The following is a 21358-nucleotide window of genomic DNA, read 5'->3' on the forward strand; positions in this document are numbered from 1 at the left end:
CAAACAGTCCTGAAAATGAACAGTCACAAAGAGATAATACTGTTTAGTTTCAGTGAGAACATGCTCTGCTTCCCTTGGGCTGGATGATATTTGGATGGTCGACTGAAAAATTGCCCTGAATTCTGACCAATGAATCGTTTTACACATGCTTTAATGCATTTCATAAATAATCTGCCTGAGAAGGTAATTAGTGCAGGTGTTTACACATATTTCTGCCATCAGGGTGCACAGTAGGATCACAGTTGGCTGAGTGAGTTTTAGGTTATTAAATTAGGCCCAAGGTAACAGGAAGAAGGATGAGCTACAGTTGGGCAGGTATGAGCAACAACATGTTTCCCAATTCATCATCCAGACAAAAAAAAAAAAAAACACACATTCAGGAAATTATGCAGGTTCAAGTTATCTCCCATTGGAGAACAAATACAGTGTTTTCTTAGTTAGGCCTCTACGTAGAAATATTTTCCATATTAGAGAGAGGTCAAAAGTAGACGGACATCTCCCTGTGGGGTTTACAAGGATGAAAAAATGGGTGGACCTAAAAATGTTTTAGATTAATTGAACAGGACCAAATAGGACATTAAATATTTTTTATGTTTTCAGCAATAATTAAATATTCTAGTACAGATTGCATAAGAAAAAAGAAACCTGATTATATAATTTGCTGTGGTCTTTCTAAACTTTTTTTGTAGCTCTTAAACCATGTACTGTAGATGATCCTACTTAGTATGAGGAATGGCTATTGGTTTGGGGGAAATATTCCATTTAACACCACAGAAACATGTCTAACACTTTCCTTAAAATGACTGTCACCTGCTCTATGCCGAATACATTAGCTTCAGTGGAGCTATCCAGTGGAGCTAATTGCTATTAAAACAACAGTGCTGCATAAAATGACAGGTCTTTTTTTGTGGTGAGTGTAGTTCCAGTGCCCTCGGCTTTTTAGCCCAGACACACAGCAGAAGTCACATTATTGTGCTGCGCAAGCATGGCACTTCTGACAATGAATATTTACAGGTGTTGTTACTTTTACAGGTGGCACTTGTTTTTAAAACTTAAATTTCATTCCATGAAAGACTGTACTCTGAAAAATTTCCTGCTTGGAGTTCACTCTGGCTGTTCAGCAGAGTTGGTTATTCAGTTCTTCGTTTCCCTCATGTAGACTTATCTCAAAGTGTTCTTGAGCACAACACTGAACCTTGACTCTTACTTAGGGTTAGGCCAGTACCGTACATTGCCTGTTAGCTGCTGCCAGTGTATGAATGTGTGAATAAAAGGGAATTCTAAAGTGACTGAAATAAAATAGCTATACATATATGTTTTAGTTACAGAACTTTGTGGTATGGAGGGATGCCATTGTGTTAGCTTTTAAATTGTGCATAAACATCAGTATTTCCCATCTGAAATGTAGCATAGGATCACTGGTTTTCTTTCTATATTACAAGAACGAATGAGGGAAAGTGGAGACTGTCTATGAATTTCTCAATGTTCTGGCAAACTATTCAGAATGGAATGTTCGATAAAAAAACAGAAAACATAATGGTCTTTATGTAATTTTAATCAGCAGCATAAAAGGTTGGTTTGGAAGTTGAACACATATTGGGACAGCTGGTGTTAATGGACTAAAAAGGTGGGGCTAATTAAAAATAATGAACTGTGTGGGTTGCTGTAACTATAGTCCATTACCTGCTCATATTATGAACATGTACCGTAATATTACACATATCATTATTTCAGATCAATTCCAGTATAGGTATGGTACTTTGGAATCCTGACAGAATCAGGAGGCATCATTAGCACCTTTGTGAACAAAGAGACAACCCTGCACTCAGTAGTTATTGGTTAAGTAGTAAAGCTGGGGTTGTTGTTTACTTGTATTAATAAAATATCTCCATTTGTACAGAACATTTATGATGGTTGGAGTGGCTGCAACACAGAAATGTGGTTTGGCTTGTCAGGTGGCACAAGTTGACAGTGCCAGTAAAATCTTTTCAAAACAGAAGCAGAGTGTACTGCAAGAGATGTGTTTCACACTGTGGTTTCTGTTTTCATATATCAAAATTAATCAAAACCCAGTGGCAAGTATTTTCACACTTCACTTGCTAACACATCTTGAAAGTTTTGCCACGGCTGATTAAAATACTTATAAAAAGGCAAGATTTGACATAACCTGCCACAACAAGTACAATCGCCAAATTGTGTGGTGTGAACATTGTTTCAATTGAGAAGAGAAAGAGTTGTTTTTTCACTGGGAAATCATTAGGAATGAGCTTAAATGTTGTGAAGTTAACACGTGTCATTTATCTGCTGTCCAGTGATAAACTAGGAGCTTTGGGCTATTTTTGATGCTCAGCTTGCCAGCCTTGCAGTATATTTTATAATGTACATAAGTGTAATGAGTTCACCTTCAGTTAATGTTAAGTGCACTGTGTGCAAAACATCAAATATATTAGATATTCACTGCATGATACATTAGAATAATTATTTTGTGTTGTTTCTTCTTTAGTTCCTGCAAGTTTTGCAGCTGCAAATCAATTCCTTAGTGATAAGCAAACACTGTTTAACTGCAGAAGGAAAATGTCTAAGGACAGAGTTAATGAATGCCATGGAACAGTGACTAACGTGTGGTGAAAGCCCTACAATCCTTCAGCACAGTAGCATGACCATGGTTTAGCTTTGACAACTAATTACCATAGTTTATATTAGTGTCAGTGCCATGATTGTCAGGTCATTGTTCTTAAATCATGTTATTAATATGATTAGAAAACACTTGATTCTGAAATGTTGAGTTAGATTGTTCTGCCCAACAAATTTATTTATTTTTATTCTGCTGACTGAAATAAAAGCATCATATTTTTACAAAGAAACTACTTGAACAGATTCAGAAGAAATGATTCTGGTTTGATAAGCAGATTCAGAACTGGATTCAAATTCAATAAAATACTACCAAACCCAGATTCAAGAGGCATCCCTCAATATGCAATAAGTGTTATTAAGTCAGCATTAGCATTACCAGTGATACAGTAATTCATAAGTAACACAGGAAGAAGACAGCTGTAAAATAAAGTAGTAATTGTGCAATATTCGAATGTTTCAGTAATGGTAATAGTCCTAGGTTGTCAGTAATATTTCAGAGATGTAATGTACTTTATAAAATGGGTTAAAGTAAGGGACAAATCTTAATTACTTTCTGAAAAAATTTCTGCTTTTAATCTGACAAGCCAGACGTGGACACTAAACCTGGTCTCAAACTCATGGACTTTGTAACTCCACTTTACACGTCCCTCCTGTGTCTGAGGATAACATTAACCTAGTGACTTGGTTCACAATTTCTATTAGGCAATTGTGCAGATACATTCAGGTACACAAACATGGAAATTAGGTTGATTTATAATGTATGTCATAAATGTGTGCCAACTGCGTGCTTTGGCCAGTTCATATTTTTATGTCCACCAAGAACAATAGTGAGTCACAAACTAAATAATTGCATACCTTGTGACATCCATCCATCCATCCATTATGTATACCTGCTTATTCCTTAACCAGGGTCACAGGGATCTGCTGGAGCCTATCCCAGCTCTCTTTCGGGTGGAAGGCAGGGGTGCACCCTGGACAGGCCAACAGTCCATCACAGGGCCACATATAGACAAACAACCACACACATTCACACTCATTCCTATGGGCAATTTAGAGTCACCAATCAACTTAACATGCATGTTTTTTGGACTGTGGGAGGAAACCAGAGTACCCGGAGTAAACCCACACAAGCACAGGGAGAACATGCAAACTCCACACAAAAAGGCCGGGTTACGAACCCAGTGCTAATGCCAATGCTAACCACTCACCCACTGTGCTAACCTTTTAACAGTTTCATTGAAATCCAACAAAATGTATTATGCGGAAGTTAACGTTTCAGATTAGGGTAGGATACATAATGGACACATTTAAGTTTGCTTTATTTCCAGAAACTTATATTTTCTTCAGATCAATCAGAAACGTATTCTTTTCAGTGTGCTGAGCAGAAGACCAGTGCATGTGTGGGTATGTGTGTGTGTGAATGCAGATAGGATAACTGAAAGTACTGTTTTTATGTGCTGTAAAAAGCAATTCTGGCATCACTTTTGGTTGATAATGGCTCACAGTAGGTTGTTTTTCTTTTTGGAGTTTTCAAATTATTTCTTTGAACTGGATGGCATACTGAGAAGTGGAGGGGATATGCGATAAAAATCATAATTTTGGTGTATGCTTCTATTTTCAAAATACTACAGTATATAATTATGTTGCAAACATCTTAACATGTGGTGTGAAGCTGTTAAGAACCTTAACTGCCCATTTACAGTGGTGTGAAAAAGTGTTGGCCCCCTTCCTGATTTCTTATTTTTTTGCATGTTTGTCACACTTTAATGTTTCAGATCATCAAATAAATTTAAATATTTGTCAAAGATAACACAACTAAACCCATCATGCAGTTTTTAAATTAAGGTTTTTATTATTAAGGGAAAGCAAAATCCAAAACTACATGGCCCTGTGTGAAAAGTGTTTGCCCCCTAAACCTAATAACTGGTTGGGCCACCCGTAGCAGCAACAACTGCAATCAAGCGTTTGCGATAACTTGCAATGAGTCTGTTACAGCGCTGTGGAGGAATTTTGGCCCACTCATCTTTGCAGAATTGTTGTAATTCAGCCACATTGGAGGGTTTTCGAACATGAACCGTCTTTTTAAGGTCATGCCACAGCATCTCAATCGGATTGTGCTGCAGAACCCAAGTTTGCTTCAGCTTAAGGTCACGAACAGATGGCCAGACATTCTCCTTCAGGATTTTTTAGTAGACAGCAGAATTCATGGTTCCATTTATCACAGCAAGTCTTCCAGGTCCTGAAGCAGCGAAACAACCCCAGACCATCACACTATCACCACCATTATTTTACTGTTGGTATGATGTTCTTTTTCTGAAATGCGGTGTTACTTTTACGCCAGACGTAATGGGACACACACCTTCCAACTTTTGTCTCGACAGTCCACAGAGTATTTTCCCAAAAGTCTTGGGAATCATCAAGATGTTTTCTGGCAAAACTGAGACGAGCCTTTATGTTCTTTTTGCTCAGCAGCGGTTTTCGTCTTGGAACTCTGCGATCATTTTTGCCCAGTCTCTTTCTAATCGTGGAGTCATGCCACCTTAACTGAGGCAAGTGAGGCCTGCAGTTCTTTGAATGTTGTTGTGGGGTCTTTTGTGACCTCTTGGATGAATCGTCACTGCGCTCTTGGGGTAATTTTGGTCGGCCGGCCTCTCCTGGGTAGGTTATCCAGTGTTTCATGCTTTCACCATTTATATCCCTTGAGCAAGGCACCGAAGGCTCCCTGTGTGCCGCAGCAATGGCTGCCCACTGCTCCGGGTGTGTGTTTACGGTGTAATGCAGACTTATATGGGTAATAACTTAACTTAAAAATAAGAAATCAGGAAGGGGACCAACACCTTTTCACATCACTGTATAAAAATGTTTTGATAGCTCTGCCGTGAAGCTAAAGATGATGGGTATGTAAAGCCTGTATAAAGAAAAGGTTAACCACTGTGTCTGCAGATACAGTTAGTGTGGGAAGCAGACAGACAGACTATAGAAATTAGTCTTAAGTTGCACTGCCTTGCTTGTATCGTAGCTGCAGATTCACTTTTGAAGCATGACACAAGTCTAAGAACTAAAAAACATTCAGAGAGTGCATACGTCTACCAAGGCTGTACAGCTCAATCTATCCATTATCTACTGCTTATCCTTTCAGGGTCGCAGTAGTGCTGAAGTCAATCCCAGCTGACTGTGGGCGAGAGGCAGGGCACAACCTGGGCAGCTCACAAGTCTATCACAGAGCAGACACAGAGACAAATACTCACTCTCACATTCACACCTACGGGAAACAGAGTCACCAATTAACCTAACCCTAATCTGCATATCTTTGGACTGTGGGAGGAAGTAAGTACCCAGAGAAAACCCACACAAACACAGGGACAACATGCATATTCCACTGAAAGGCACATGGGATGGAACCTTCTTGTTGTGAGGCAACAGTGCCAACCACTTGCTCCACTGTGCCGTCAGTTGTACAGTTCAGTATACATTATTTTAATAACATAAAATGTTTAAGGTGCATGTTCTGCAAAATTACAGGCCAACTCATGACCAGCGAGTTATTCCCAACACACATTTTGCAGTTTTAATTAGTTACTTAGTAATTAGAGTTACAAGCCAAAAACTAAAGTATTTTATAAATGTCCACATCAAGGGTGTTATTCAGTACCAATTCTCACCAAAAACTAAGCATTTCATTGGCCCATGACCAAACTCTCCATAACATTTCCGTGACATATGCATAGTATTATATAAAACTGACCTCAAACACACACCGACTTCAGTGTTGGTTTTGTATCACTGCCTTGGGTGAAACCCAGTTATTATGTGCTTTCTCGTCATTTCCCAAAAGACAGTAATCAACAGTCATTCAAAACTTTTATTACCTACAAATGGTAATAGTGCTGCGGTATACTGTGTGCTGCAAATGGATATTGCAAAACATCAGAAATATCAAATATCAAATATGCATCAAAAGACTAAACCAGGTATGCTGAATGATTGACATGCAGTGAATACCTCAGTAATCAAAGTCTGTTGCAATGCTGCCTGTTTTATGTGAATCATTCCACTCCATCAGATTACTGCCCGTGGAATGTGCCTTTGCCTTGTAACAGGACTTTAATTAGAATAGATCGTTTTGAAGTCAGACCGGTCATTATCTGACTAACCAAATGAGGACATTTTTCAGATTTTGCAGGAAATATGGACTCTGTTTTCAAAGCTTAAGTAGATACTACCAAACAGTCATAGAGAAATCAATGTGATTTCATGTCTCGCTAGACATTGTTGTTAAACCTGTCTTCAATGTTTCATGCCACAGCGAAACTACTCGATTTGGAGCTGCTTCAGGCAGAGATTCCTGGACAAGTGAGTGGAATGTGAGTGCAGATGCTGAACCAACACTGTAACACAGCTACAAAACACTTGTTCAAATGTATTAGTGGAATTACTGAATAATGCCTCTAATTAGAATACATGTGACCCAAATTATAATGGAAAATTACCATTCATCAAAGTATAAATTTGTAACTTGTCAGTGCTGTTTCCAGTTAATGAAATATCTGAAAGCTAGGAGTTTCTTGGAACTTAACATATATAATAATATGATAAAGGTGAGATGATCTACTTGAAAAATTAAATATTTTCAATGGCCACAGAGTCCCAAGTTAAAAAAAAATAAAAACATTTGTTTTATATCCAATAAAATAAATACATGGAACAAGATATAACTTTCATAAGTAGAATAAGTAGCTAGATATGAAGGCTTCAGTTATAGGATAACAATATAAATTCAGGATGACCTGTCCAGGGTGTACCCCAGCCTTTCACCCAAAGAGAGCTGGGATAGGCTCCAGCAGATCCCCGTGACCCTGGTTAGGAATAAGCCGGTATAGATAATGAATGGATGAATACAGGATAGTGACATAATTTTAACACTGACTCTTGCTAGCTTCGCAGTTGCTAGTGAGCTGAAAAAGTGAGGAAAGCCCCCTTTGGCCATGTGGCTCGGCGTCTACAACTGTGGTCTCTTTAATTACACGAGGAACAATGGGTCAGTTGTTTCAATACAGTTCTAAGGGTAACATCTTTACAACATGAAGAAGCGTGAAGCAAGCAGCTGTCAGCAAGGATTTCTCTGTCTGCCTTTTTTTTGCTCTCTTTTCTTTTTATCTACTCGACTTTGATGTTGCTAAGCACCGGGACAAACAACCATGTTTGAGAATATATTTGAGTGAGGAAAGCCATTGACATATTTATTCCATTCCTCCCTGCTGGATGCCACCACTTAGCATTTAGAATAAAGGATGAGTTTCATCTGTGCAGGTATCTTGCAATAAGCAATCGGTGGAAAGGTACAGTAGACATGTCCAAGCAAATACTTGTCTTAGGCTTGTATTAATCAGACATATTAATATTTATAATAACCAAAGGGCAATCTCTTGTGTATAGTCTCATCATGTATTCACCATAATACAAAAGGCAAGAAGAAGCCTGGAAAAAAACAGTGTTACTTGTATTGTACTAATGCTGACCTTGATTAACCTGAGGTTTAATTGAGATTTATTGCATTAAAGTGTGGAATGGCATTAGAGAGCGAAGCACTGCTCAGAAATTTTTTTTTCATATGCAGAAAAAAGCCAAACCAGTAGAAAAAAATTCCGTAGCATTCACTCCATGTAATCTATAAAAATGTCACAAATTTCAAAGTAAATTTTCCTAAAATCAAACAAAAAAACATTGTTTATAGAAAATGACCTAGCACAAATACAATCAAATGTAGAGGCTGGTTTGCACACAGATGACGTTGCACAGAGTCAAATTGAACAGAACAAAGTAGTGTTTAACTGTCTCCCCTGCAGTGCTGAAATAATGACCTATCTTTGCGTGTGTTGTCATATCTCTCGCTTCCTCTCATTTTTTTCCTTTGTATATTCTTCTCCGCTTTTCTCACTTTCTGCCATTTTCAAAAACTTTTTCAGCCAATTGGAGACATGTGGCTCAGCAGGAGGAGAAATGCTGTATCTAGTGAAACAAGACCATGAATAATTAAAAACAGTGTTATTGATGAACTTCCAGAGATTATGTTAATGAACAATTTCAAGTCTAATTTATCTAATTTGTCAGCTCATCTTCTGTAGTCTATTCCATCTTTCTTTCATGCACATTAAGGGGTTATCATAATCTCAGTAATGACAGGATGACTTGTGAGAAAGGTGAAATACCCAAAAAAATGTCTCTTTTAAATGACTGATAGCAAAGTACCAATGTATGAAAACCACTGACTATCACTGTATAATGCAGAAGCAGCACAGATTTTTTCTGTATGCCAATATTAACATTCGGCATTTGTAGTTCAGAATGTAGCGAACTAAAACTCTGGGCTAGGTCAACTTCACAGGCATTCTGTGACATCAGTTTCTATTGAGTGATAGGGATTTAATCTTCATTCAATCAAACCCTCCTGCAACACATATATCTTCACCCACTTCCAAGATTTCTCATGAATATTAATTGCTGCTCATGAGCTATATTTCCCAGCAACAAGCAGCTGGTCAGTTGGAAACAGTTGCAGGAACTGTGGAGGGACTTTCTTCTGCAGCCTCATTTCATTTCTTTAAACCTTCTTACACACTCATCATAAATGAGTGTACTACAGTATGTCTAAAAAAGATAAATATAATATCAAACATGGAAGAACTGACAGAAATAAAGGAAAGTAATCAATTGTTGTACTGCCGATAAATGTGTGTGATTCCAACAGTGTGAGTAAATATTTAATCACTATGTACCACATAGAAACAACAGCAATAATCGATTCACAGTGAGTCTATGAGTACCAGTTGTGTCTTATCAGCATGACAACATGGTGCGACTGAGACTGAAGCTCCCAAAGAGCCATTAGTGTTCTCTTTTTCATTTTGACACTGACTTCTGGATATCTGCCATCACTTACTATTATATTACAGCATCAACAACCCCCCGTTTATCTTTATTACAGTGCCCTAATCTCTTGTGACAGTTAATCATGTTACAAGTTCTTTGGTTTGATTCAGTTATTTAGAGCTTTCAGCATTGTCTTTGTTTGCGCTGCACCATATATTTATAACTTCTGATCACTGAACGGTACATTATACAATATATCCCCAGTCACAACTGGTGTCTTAAAAGGAAAAGTCACTCGTCCTCCCGGAGTGCTGGTTAGCTGTGCTGTGATTAATGTCTTCATGGTCTGGTCAAAGTGTCGATATCTTAAACAGCTGGGCCCATCTGTCATCTTTTTCCTGTGACACCACTGAATGTAACTCAGGTCCTATCAGGGAGGCCATCCATCAAAGTGGTAAACAGAGACGTATCACATTAGCAGCCCTGAACACTTCTCATCATATACCATAACAGACAGGCAATCATCTGGTGTTATGTAGTGCCACAGGCTAATGTGAAATATTAACGGAACTATACAGAACACCAGCTGCCAATTGGATGGGGCATCTGTGTTTAGTGTAATGGGTGGGTAAACAATTTAAAACTGTGGAAACAGTAGGTTGTAGATTTGCTCCACAGATTTGTTCTAAAACTGTAACACTGGATTAGGGACAGCAGTACACAACAAATGATTTCAGAGCATTATATCTCTCTTTACACTTTATTTTTCTAACCATGCTTTGTGTGTGTAAACAAGGCACACACTCAATTTACTCTGAACAGTCTACACCTGCATATTGATTTTTTTTGTATACTCTGTAAAGTCTCAGAAGCAAACAGAGTAGAGCATTTCACAGGTGGTTAATCTAAATCTGCTTTATAAGACACTTGTAAAAATGAGTGCTATCTACAACCACCTTGAAACATTGATTCTAATAATGCATTCAGATGCCTCTAATATGTTAGCCTATAATGTTTTTTCCTCTAGGGGGCAGTAGAATTAGGGACAGCCGGGGTGTCTTTACATCTGTGGGACTGGTGATGGAATCACCACCATTGCTGCTCAGATAAATGCTAGAGGGTTAGGTCCACGGGCCAGCTTACTAGGGATCAACCTCATAGTGCTCGCAATGACCCCCCCACCCCTTTTCACAAACACACACACTCTTGTCTTTGACTTTCTCACAGCTCTATGCAGCAGTCACTCCTGGCAGGGATTACACTGTAGTGGGAGGAATTTTTTCACGTCGGAAATCAAGATATGGAGCTTTTGTCAGTACTTCTGTCAAGTGATGGAGATAAATGTGGGTAAAATATTTGTTTCCATTATTCATTTTGGATGTTCTACCTAATGCTTAGCTCTTTTTAAAAAACCATGGGTCACATTATTTCTATATTTTTGTCTTTGTGTCCACCAAGAATACTTATTTATATTCACAACTGAAACATAGATAATGGTCTCAGCAGCAGTGGGGATTCTTCAGGATAAACTTGTTAAAGTTGGAGATAAAAAAAATGATATCACAGATAAAGCATCAGTCTCTTGGCCTTTGTGGCTGACCATTGTGGTCCATTATTTGGATTCAACCAACAGCAAACCACATGGAGTTTGAAAAAGAAACACCCTATTAGATAAACGAGGCCAAATTAAGCACAGGTCCACTGACATTGAAACAAGATAGTGTTTCTTTGGCTCTTTGAAACCCAAGCATGATCTGGCACACATTTAGGAGAATGGCTAATTACATCAGCACCTCTGCATAAAAACTCAGTCAGTTATGAAAACATAATGGGAAACAGGATTCCTCCGCAATGCTTCATGTAATGCACAACTTTTTTATTTCCTCGCTCAGATGATCCCCCCCCCCCATCTGGTGTGGTCAACCCAGAGATCCCCACTGTAACAGTAGGAAACATATCATATGTATTGAAGAATGAAGCAAAAGAGGCCAATAATCAGGGCAGTTAAATGGAAATAGTTTCATTTCCTTTGGTGTAAACAAATACCCCATGTAGTCCCTGTACCAGAGCTGTGGGTAATCGGCTGCTATAACTCAACAGAACACTTTGCCCTGAGCTAAACATAATACTTCCTGCACTTAACCAAATCCATTTTTCAACCCTCAGAAGAGTTATGACACACCAGTACATTCTTGCACAAATTTCTGACAGTTAAACCTTTGCAAAACATGTAACATACCACTGTTTATTTAAAGGGTGGAAAAAGTTTCAGTGGTTACAGAGTGAAGGGAGTATTTGGTAAAGGGTTTTTTCTACTTGCTTAAATGTTGCATTTTATTATGTTTTTCTTTTATTCTTTTGTTTTATTTCCTGAACATAATATAAATATAGCGAAATTATCATTGACCTCCTCTTCCAATTCAGTTCAATTCTCCTCATTTTCTATTATCCATTCAAGTTCTACATATCAATGTTTTAGCCAGTAACCCACTGCTGTGTCATTTCCCATCAGTATGGATTGTTCTTATTGCTTAGAGTTTGTTTTTCATACACTGCGTATCCCAGCTGCTGACTGCAGCAAACTCTGATAATTAATCACTGCTGCCAGCGACAAGTTTGCAGAACTGTATGGATTACAGAAACAAGATGTGCATTTATGAGTAAAATGGAATGGAAAAAAGTTGAAAAGGTCAAAAATATCCAACATGAGATTAGCCACCTGCCTGAGATATTGGGCTCGTATATGTGTGTCAATCTATGTGCAAGTTCATTCTTTTGTAATTAGTATGTTGTGTCTCTGGGATGGGGTATAGTTGACTACTAAGGAGTGGATGAAGCCCGCACTGCTATAATAACATGAATGCTTCTTTTCACTCCATCACAGGAACACGCAGGGGGTCTTTTTCACTTCTGTAGGTGGTGTGAATGCTGTTGCCACACCTTCTGGAACAGCATGCATGTATCCAAAGTGCGATACTCCTGTGGTACCTCATACCAGTGATGCTGTTTGTACAGCCTAACAGAAACACTTTGCGCATTTGTTTCACTAAGGTTGTAATGGTACTTGACTAGCTCCTTGCTCCACATTTCAGTCTATATCTCAGCGGTAAAGTAGCAGACAGGTCGGTGTAAGGTCCCGCTGCGAGGCATTGGTAGATAAAGCACACTCCAGGTAAAAACATGCATGGCCACTCACCGTTAGATCACTCCCCATGCTGTCCCTGAGATGGCGCTCTTAATTAGAAGGTCCTTGAATCTTGCTGTCTAAACTCAGGTTTTACTGCCCACATTACCACTTTATATAATACGGTTCCTCGCAAGCTATGGTAAAACATTGCAGGGGTGTACACTATATTATGAATATATGCTGTAATTGACACTATTTTGGAGTTGCTTTATGGCTTCATGTTGAACTTCTGCTTTCTCCCGGGCACCATCTGCGTTGTCTTTGGTGATTAGCCTGTTACTCACCTGTACTTCCTCCCTAGACAATGGCCTGTTCTGCTCATGCAGATGATGTGGTGCAGTATCAAAGCCAAATGAGATGGCTGCCAATTAGGGAGGGCTTCCAGGTGCATTTCAATGCAAACTCACACCAATAACTGCACCCTGTAGTGTCTCTATTCAAAGACATTTTATAACGGGTAGACTTCAGCAGAAACTCACTCAAGTATTTCAATTACAAGAATGAATGACGGACCTCTTTTTACTTTGTAACACAAACTTTGTAATAATGTCTTGCTAAATGTTCAGCAGGAAATTAAATTGACTTGACACCGGTGCAGTTTGTGTAACCTTTTTTTTTTTTTTTTTTTTTTTTTTAAATTTAATGCTGAAAGTTAACTAGGAAAAATCAAATAATCCATTTTCCTGTTCTGTGTTCTGGATGGAGTCCAGTTCAAATGCTTGAAGCAGTGTGAGACCACAGTTATTTGGACAGCCCCCACACACCCCGGGGGAAACAATAGACTTTAACATAGTCTCCACAAGTGTTGTAGCACACAAAAGCCTCATACAAATTCATTCACATTTTACCAAATGTTGTACAAGTTATTGCTTGTTGGTCATTGCCAATAAATAACTATAGATTTGAAATGAGATATGCCAGATAAAGTTGATTTTGACAAGTGTAAGCTTTCTGTTCAGTGTCAGAATGTAAAATTAATTGGGGTAAATGTAAAATGTTTAAATGAGGAGAAAAGCCAGTAAATGCTACCAAAAAGCAAGATATTACCAATTTTAAGCATTATGATGAACCAAGAGCTTCCTCTTTTAAACACCTTTTTTATTCAAAGCAGTTTGGGTCATGACAGAAAAAAAGGTTTCCGTATGTTTTTCTGAATGTGTTTCCTGAATCTGCAAATGCGCAGTAGTGCGCCAAAGTGGCCTATGAATCCAGATTTTTTGTTAATATTGAAATTAAATCAAGTCAGGGCATACGGGAAGAGCAGTGAGAAGAATCCCGTTGCTGTAAGTCTTGAAGCTCTACCTCTGTGATTGCTCAGGCCACCGTGGAATAAAGATTAGAAGAAAATCACTAATCAGAGCGGATGTCATTAGCATATTACCAATAACGGGATGCAAAAGGGAAAAAAGGAATTGCCTTATAATACTGGTTAAAGCACGAATCAATGCCATGTATGGATGCACACAGCTGCTTGACAAACAGATATATTCACTTCTAAACATGAGTAAAGGAAGTGTCTAATAATGATGTTTTTTTCAATGTTTTTGTCTGAGTCACTTGCTGAAGCACTTGATGCTAATATCACATTCCCCCTCTCTCTTTTGATCAGCTTTTGCAGCTGGGCTGCCCTGCCTCACTTGGATGCATCAACAAAGCTTGAAGTGGCCACTCTAATCTGGTTAAGTATTGCCTGGTTGGGGAGAAATTAGCTGAATTCTTTTAACTTTTCAAACAAACATAATACAGTCAAACTTGCTGGATGAGAATCAATTACGTGAACTGAAAATAGGTTCGGGGGGGATATCATTTCATTTCTGGAAATCTTTTAATACATCTATTCAATAGCAAATGCCTGTAGTGTTGCATCGAAGCCATATTTCAGTCCAGTGAAATGAATGAAGCAGAGGAGTATCTGTTGAAACACTGACGAAATACGTTTCGCAACTCTTTTTCACCCAGAGGTGATATTGACATTATGAGTATTACTTCAAAAATGGTTGTTCCGTGCCTAAATCCATAAGATATTGTAAGGAATAATGGGACAATTTCAGGATAATTGTATAGTTACTCAGTTTGATTTGTTAGATGGGTGACCTCAAACTATTTTCCTTCTCATTCTTTTCTATGTAATATAATGATCTGTAAAATCAAATGCATTCAACAAAATATAAGATAAGATACTATAAAATAATAAGAGACAAGATAAGATAATAAACATTAATGATTTTTTCTGTAAAGGTTGACAGATTTTGAATTTTGTAGCTTTCCTTAAACCTAATTTGTTTTCAGGCCACTTGTATAAACACTTAATTGTATGTCTGTTCAGTTTATTTATACATGATTTCTAACTAATATATGGAATACTCTCCAATCTTAAATCTTTGATACAGTCATCCAATTTTCACTCAACAGTTCATGTAGGTTTGCAGATCTAAAGCTAAGAATATCCATCTTTGTCCCTGTCAAACAATAGTGTATAGATTAATTATCACAGAGATAGCAATCTCCAGTTTGATACTCTTTTGCTATCAACAGCTTCTCTTTTCAAGAGATAAGATGCTAAAAAGAAAAACAGACTTCTTTTATTATCGACTTGCCTAACAGATGGTTTTGGGGGATAAAAGAATATGATCACAATACAAACATTTTTGTTGTATTGAACATTTTCTTCCATTGGATCTTTCAGGCAGATTGTCTCCATTTTTCATCGTGTCTAAACCCTTTGTTTGAGAGAGATCTGTTAAATCTGTCTTGCTGCTAATAAACTGCCATTATTCCCTTCAGCAAGGCTGCACTCATTAATAATGCTTCTGTCAGATGCTCATTCTCCTCTGTGAAAATAGAAAATATCATTAATTACAGTTTCTGTCACCATCTGACAGCTCAAGCAATTGTTTCAGTCCCTGAGTTCTGTTTCATTGTGTCCATACCTAGTGACCACCTATTCTTTACAGTCTCAATGGGGATGTCCAGCATGTGAGAGCCACAAAGGCCCTGGGAGATCTCACAACACATTGCAAAGCTTCTGTCCCAGCAACACATTAGTCATCCAGGGAGCGGTTGTGTTTGGTGGCAAACTCGAATTGTAGATCTATCTCACTCTCTCAAGCAGAGATTAAGGAGAGTATCAGTCAAAATTGAGCCAGTCTACTTTTCAGTGTGGATTTGTTGCATTTTTGCTGCTTAGAAAAATATCCTCCTTGGAGAAACACAGAGGGATTTTCTTATTCGATTCATCAAATGGGGGAAAGAAAGAAAAAAAGAGTAGACTTAATATTGTAGCTGCTGAATGTAGCTACAAGAATGTACATTCTTGTATGAATACACAAAGATCTTATTGTATGTGGAATTCTTACAAATGAAAAAATGTGAATAGAAGGAAACAGTTGTAGCTTAATGCTCTCAACATCAAGCATTGTGTTAACAGAGGGAGTTGGATTGGATTGTTTAGTTTCACGTTACGTAAACCACAAAGAAGCTCACAACCACGCACCAACTGTTCCCCGGACCATTAGTATGTCAGACAACAATGGTGATTTCTCTGGCGAGTTGCCTTGATTTATGTTAGTGAATGTAATACTGCATCAACTATACATTAGTCAAAAATTGAAAATAAAACAATTAGTCTGTTAAGTGCTATCAATTGGCCATCAAAATGTTGTGTAGCGGTGCTGTATATGGCAAGCTATAGCAGCCTTCATGCTGAGCTTGTTTTAGTGTGTTTATGTTTGTTAGCATGTTTTTTGATTGACTTACAGGGGCAGAAACACAACTATTTCTGCTTTACAAATGGGCTGGTTTTTCCAAATGTGTTTAGAAACGCATGTATTTGTGTCACGTTTATGAGATTTCACAGTAAAATCACACATTTACAGCCAACATAAAAATATGGATTATAAACCAAAAGTAGAGTTCATAGATGGTCAAAAAGTGAAGTGATATTAAAATACACCAAACTCAGCAGTAGAATGTAAATCACATGAAAATTAAATCAACATACCTCACCATTCACATTATTTAGGAGGTAGATGGCAATTATTCTGTCACAAGTTTACACCAACATGTCTAGATAAAACCTAGCCCTTACACATATGTTTTAAAGTTGTATTAACTATTTATCAGTACACTATGTATGAATAAACTAAAGGTATTTTCAAAGCACACATCTTATAAATTATACAAATATTCATAAATCATATACTGGCAATGCAAAAATAATGGTGTCATGCATACATATTTATTTCATTTAATATTCTGCTTTTAGATATACTGTATGTCCCTGAACGTTTGTCTCATACATTGAATTATGTTTAACACAACATTTCATTTATATTCACATATGTTCTGTGGAGGTGAAATTTTATTTGATGTAATCTTATAATAGAACAGGCAGTGTAAATTAATTAAATGATGTGATAAATAAATAACACTGGGCTTAAATCAAAATCACTCAAAATAAAAAAACAAAAGCTTCAAAGGTTTTTCAGAGAAGGGCCTAAATATGGTTTTCATTATTCATTTGCCATCCATAAAAAGGCCAAAGAATTAATTTTATATTCTGTGGCTGTGATAAACCGTATTAATGGACAAACTGTCGTGATACCATACTGTTTTAAAAGTTATTGCTGAAACATTCCTTCGTGTATTCTGTCAAACACAGGATCATATGACACAATAAAACAGACTTTGCTTAAAATTTCCTATGATGGATAAGCTTTGAAGCATATGATACTAGACCCCATACATGGATGTAATTAAACAAGGGCAAGTGATAGCAACAATGCATCATCCACTAGAGCCAAAGTCCTGGCTTCCTACAAACCAGAGTTATCAGAGACAAATGACTTGCAGCAGTTGCCAGCGTCGCTTTAAACTTTGCACGGCGCAAAACACAGAGAGGGAGTATCTCCCAAACAGTGGTGGCCCAGCAAAGACAAATGGACAGTCATAATCCCCCCACTGGTGGAGAATGTGGTTTATTAGAATACGATACAGTGGATGTGAAATATTTTTCTTGCAGTGTAATTCCTTTTTCAGCTCGTTCCTCACCACACACAAGTCACACTTGACAGTTTTCACTTTTTTAGGGCGGCTTAGCTATCTTGAAGCTACTGCCTTCGAAGTTAGATAAGTTATCTGTCAAGGAAGAGAGTCTGAAATGTATTATTACTGCCTGTTCAGTCCCCTACTAGAGAAACTCGAGTGTGCAGACATTCTGGGGCACAACATTCTGTGTAATTATAGGCACAGTGCACAGTGGGTTTAACTAAAGAGAAATGTGCTTTTCTAAGTGTCCTGAATTTAAAGGGTTATTCTCATCTCTAATAGCACACACTGTTTATGTATTCAGCTACAGGATGCTGTGTTTGGGCCACACATGCGGGAATTGCTGACACACAGGATTTAGCTATTATTGCATATCATTACATGAATAAAATATGTGTATGATTACATGCAAAAGTTTGTTCAACGATTCTCCAATTTAGGTTTGTTGGGTTAGAGAGGGAGAGGCAGGTTTTGTCAATACCTTGAGAAGTAATAGGTCTATGACCTGTGTTAATAATGAATAGAGAAATTACAAAAAGTAGTTTTGTAATTTTTCAATAGTGAAAGGTAGTGTATTAAAACTTTTCATCAAGTAGTCTGTTAACTTTGCATACCTCATACATGTGTAGTTCAGGAAATATAGTGATTAATGCTACATGTATATATCTGGAGTGAAGTGACTTCCATTCACCTTCTCATTGTGCTTCCCTTCTCCTTTGCTCCCACAAAGTACAACCTCTACATTGTCATTCACAATATCCCGTCTCTTGGGGATGTGAAACACGTTTGCTTTTATCTCATACACTCTGGTCATTTCCTTGAGCACAGTAAAGACCTGCGGTGCTAAGAAAATCATTTATGGCTTATGTCCTGTCCAGTCCTTCAGGGGCCCTGCACAGTGTCAGGGGAATGTAGATGATCTGTTTTGAGAATTTTTCAATAGACCTGCTATATTTTTTGCACACTGAGACCACTGACGGGACTTTTTTATCCTTTTTCTAAAAATTACAATCTGATCATAGTTTGTTTAGGAGATAGTGAGCCCTGATTTCAACCCATCATTTTTCAGTAACTCCTGTTGCCCGTAAGCAACATTTCACATTAAGATGTACTGTATTTGCTTAGTTTGAAAGACATTATTTATCTGTTTTTTTTTTAACATGTCATCTTTGTCACTAAATCTGTAGTCAAATGAAAGTTTTATGTGAGGAATTCACACACAAAAGATTTATGTTGTAATTACTTAGCCTAATTACCGGGGAAACAGTTAATCAGCATAAATTAACAAACCAAATAGTTTGAAACATGTACTTGAGGAATAAACATACTATCAATTATAATGAAAAACAAGAATTCATTGGACTCAAAAATTGTTTTAAAAACCTTTATTCAATACTATTCTTGAGTGGAAAGTTGAAAACTTAGCAAGCAGCTTGCTTTTCACTTTTTATGAATAGTTAGTCTTATAATCCTAAATATATTTTTACTTTAGTATTATTTGCATTGTTTGGATTGGGTGGGGGGAGGTTGGACCATGTGCATTAAAACCCTGTAACTCATCTACCCACTCCCTATATGCAGGCATTCCTATTTTAGGGTCATGTGAGACTAAAGTCTGTCCCAACACACACTGTATGACAGGTAAAGAAACACCTATCTACCACAGGGCTAACGCATAGACAGACAGATTAACATCCATACCTACAGGCAATTTACAGGCTCTAGTCAACCTGCAATGCATGTCTTTGGACTGTGGGTGGAAAGTGGAACACCCTGAGGAAATACATAAAAATACAGACCAAGCACATGAACTTTTTTTTTTTCTATAAAGTAACAGTGTCACTAAGCCCCTGTGTCTCCTGTTGTGAAATTCAGACTAATGCAATTATTTTATTAGCTGCTCCATAAGGCATAGTGATACTCCATGCCCATTCAGTGGAGATGCAAATAATGGGATATATTAATATCCGCTCATGAAAAAAAGAGCTTTTACTCAAGCATTACTGCTCAATCAGTCATCGATGCCTTGTGTGATGAAATACATTTCAAAGGCCCTCATGCTTGCATTTTTGAAAGTTTGAATTGCTTTATGTTATGTTTACTCAGTGAAAAACAGTTTAATTTCATAAGATGTACTGTAGTTATTAATATGAAGGGAGGATTTTTAAGTATTTTAAATTATGTGCATTGTTGAATTTACTTGATGCCTCAGCACAATGTGGTAGGATAACCACTAAATTCAGATTAAAGTAGGTCTTTGCATCATTTTTTGTAGATTATAGCTTGATCTTGTGAAAGGGATTTAAGATTGGGATTATATCTGTGTAGTTACACAGAAAGTGCTTGGGCAGAAAAATGCTAGGGTTTAGGGTCAGTGACAATTTTGGTATTTCTGGAGAGAGAAGAATTTGTCGTAAATCCAGCCATTTAACATGATAGGTAGAGCTTCACACTTCCAAGTGAGGCCTTGGAAATAATGTAACAGTGGAACAATGCCTCCAAAATATTTGATCAAGTATTAGTTGATTGATGTTATAAAATGTCCATACTGGATTTTAAACCTTTCTTCTTAAGGTAAGATAGAGTAAAGTTAGTAAATGCTGATTGAATGTAATAACCAAGCACAAAACATAATTTTTAATCTCTGCATCTACACAGTTATTCAACATTTTAGAGTATTAAAGGTGTAAAAAGTGTGTTTACTCTAGAAATTGCAGTATAGCATGGAATTGTGGTGGAGTATGAGATTAGATTTCATTTAGGAAAGCTTTCCTCTCTGTATCAGGTACTGAAGCATGGATCAACCCTCCTTAAGAGTACAGTTAACAAGCTTCGTGTGTGGCTTGGGTTAGTGCTTATGTGCTCAAATAAGGTACTGTTTGTAGTGCCTCCCAAAGGAGGCTGAGTGCTGCGGATTACAAGCAAGGCTAACATCTAGCTGCCACCCCAGACAGCATGACTCATAGCTAAGCTCTAAAGAGCTGCTGCATATGTCTGTATCATAAGTCCATTTGTGATATGACAACATGACCTTTGAATACAGAACCATCTGCTCTGCTTCAGATGTTTACATAAGAGCAAAGAAGTGCTTTGTATTTACACTGACTGGAGTTTTAGAAAACATGCTTTTCAAACAAACCATTTTTAAGAAATGTCCTCAATGCTGGAATGCAAGATCATTCACAATTTAGAAACTGCACTGTGCATTTGCACTATATGCACATTTTTTTCAGTCAGTGTGGTGTAATAACATTTCACAATGTTTACCTTTGTGGCATGAATTACACATTTCAGAAAGTCATGATGATATTTACTTTAGGTTTGTTTTGAAGACCCCTTTGAAAATGAGATACTACATCACAAGGGGCTGTCCTTTCAATAAATTCAAATTTCAAAGCAGTATTTAGGTCAGAGACAGACTTTCACTATACGCAAAAAAATGCAGCCCTTCTGATTCATTTTGTGAATCATGTAGTGTGATGAGGTAATCTGCGGAGGTAATCCAAAAGGGTGGGTGAGGGTGCCAGTCTCTTTTAAGTATACTACTACACCCATATATTCATTTACACTCCAAAATACATAACAGTACTGAAGTTAGAGGTGCTCTAAGAGCCATTTCAC

This window comes from Mastacembelus armatus, chromosome 4 (assembly GCF_900324485.2).
Source record: "Mastacembelus armatus chromosome 4, fMasArm1.2, whole genome shotgun sequence".
In the NCBI taxonomy this organism is placed as follows: Eukaryota; Metazoa; Chordata; class Actinopteri; order Synbranchiformes; family Mastacembelidae; genus Mastacembelus; species Mastacembelus armatus.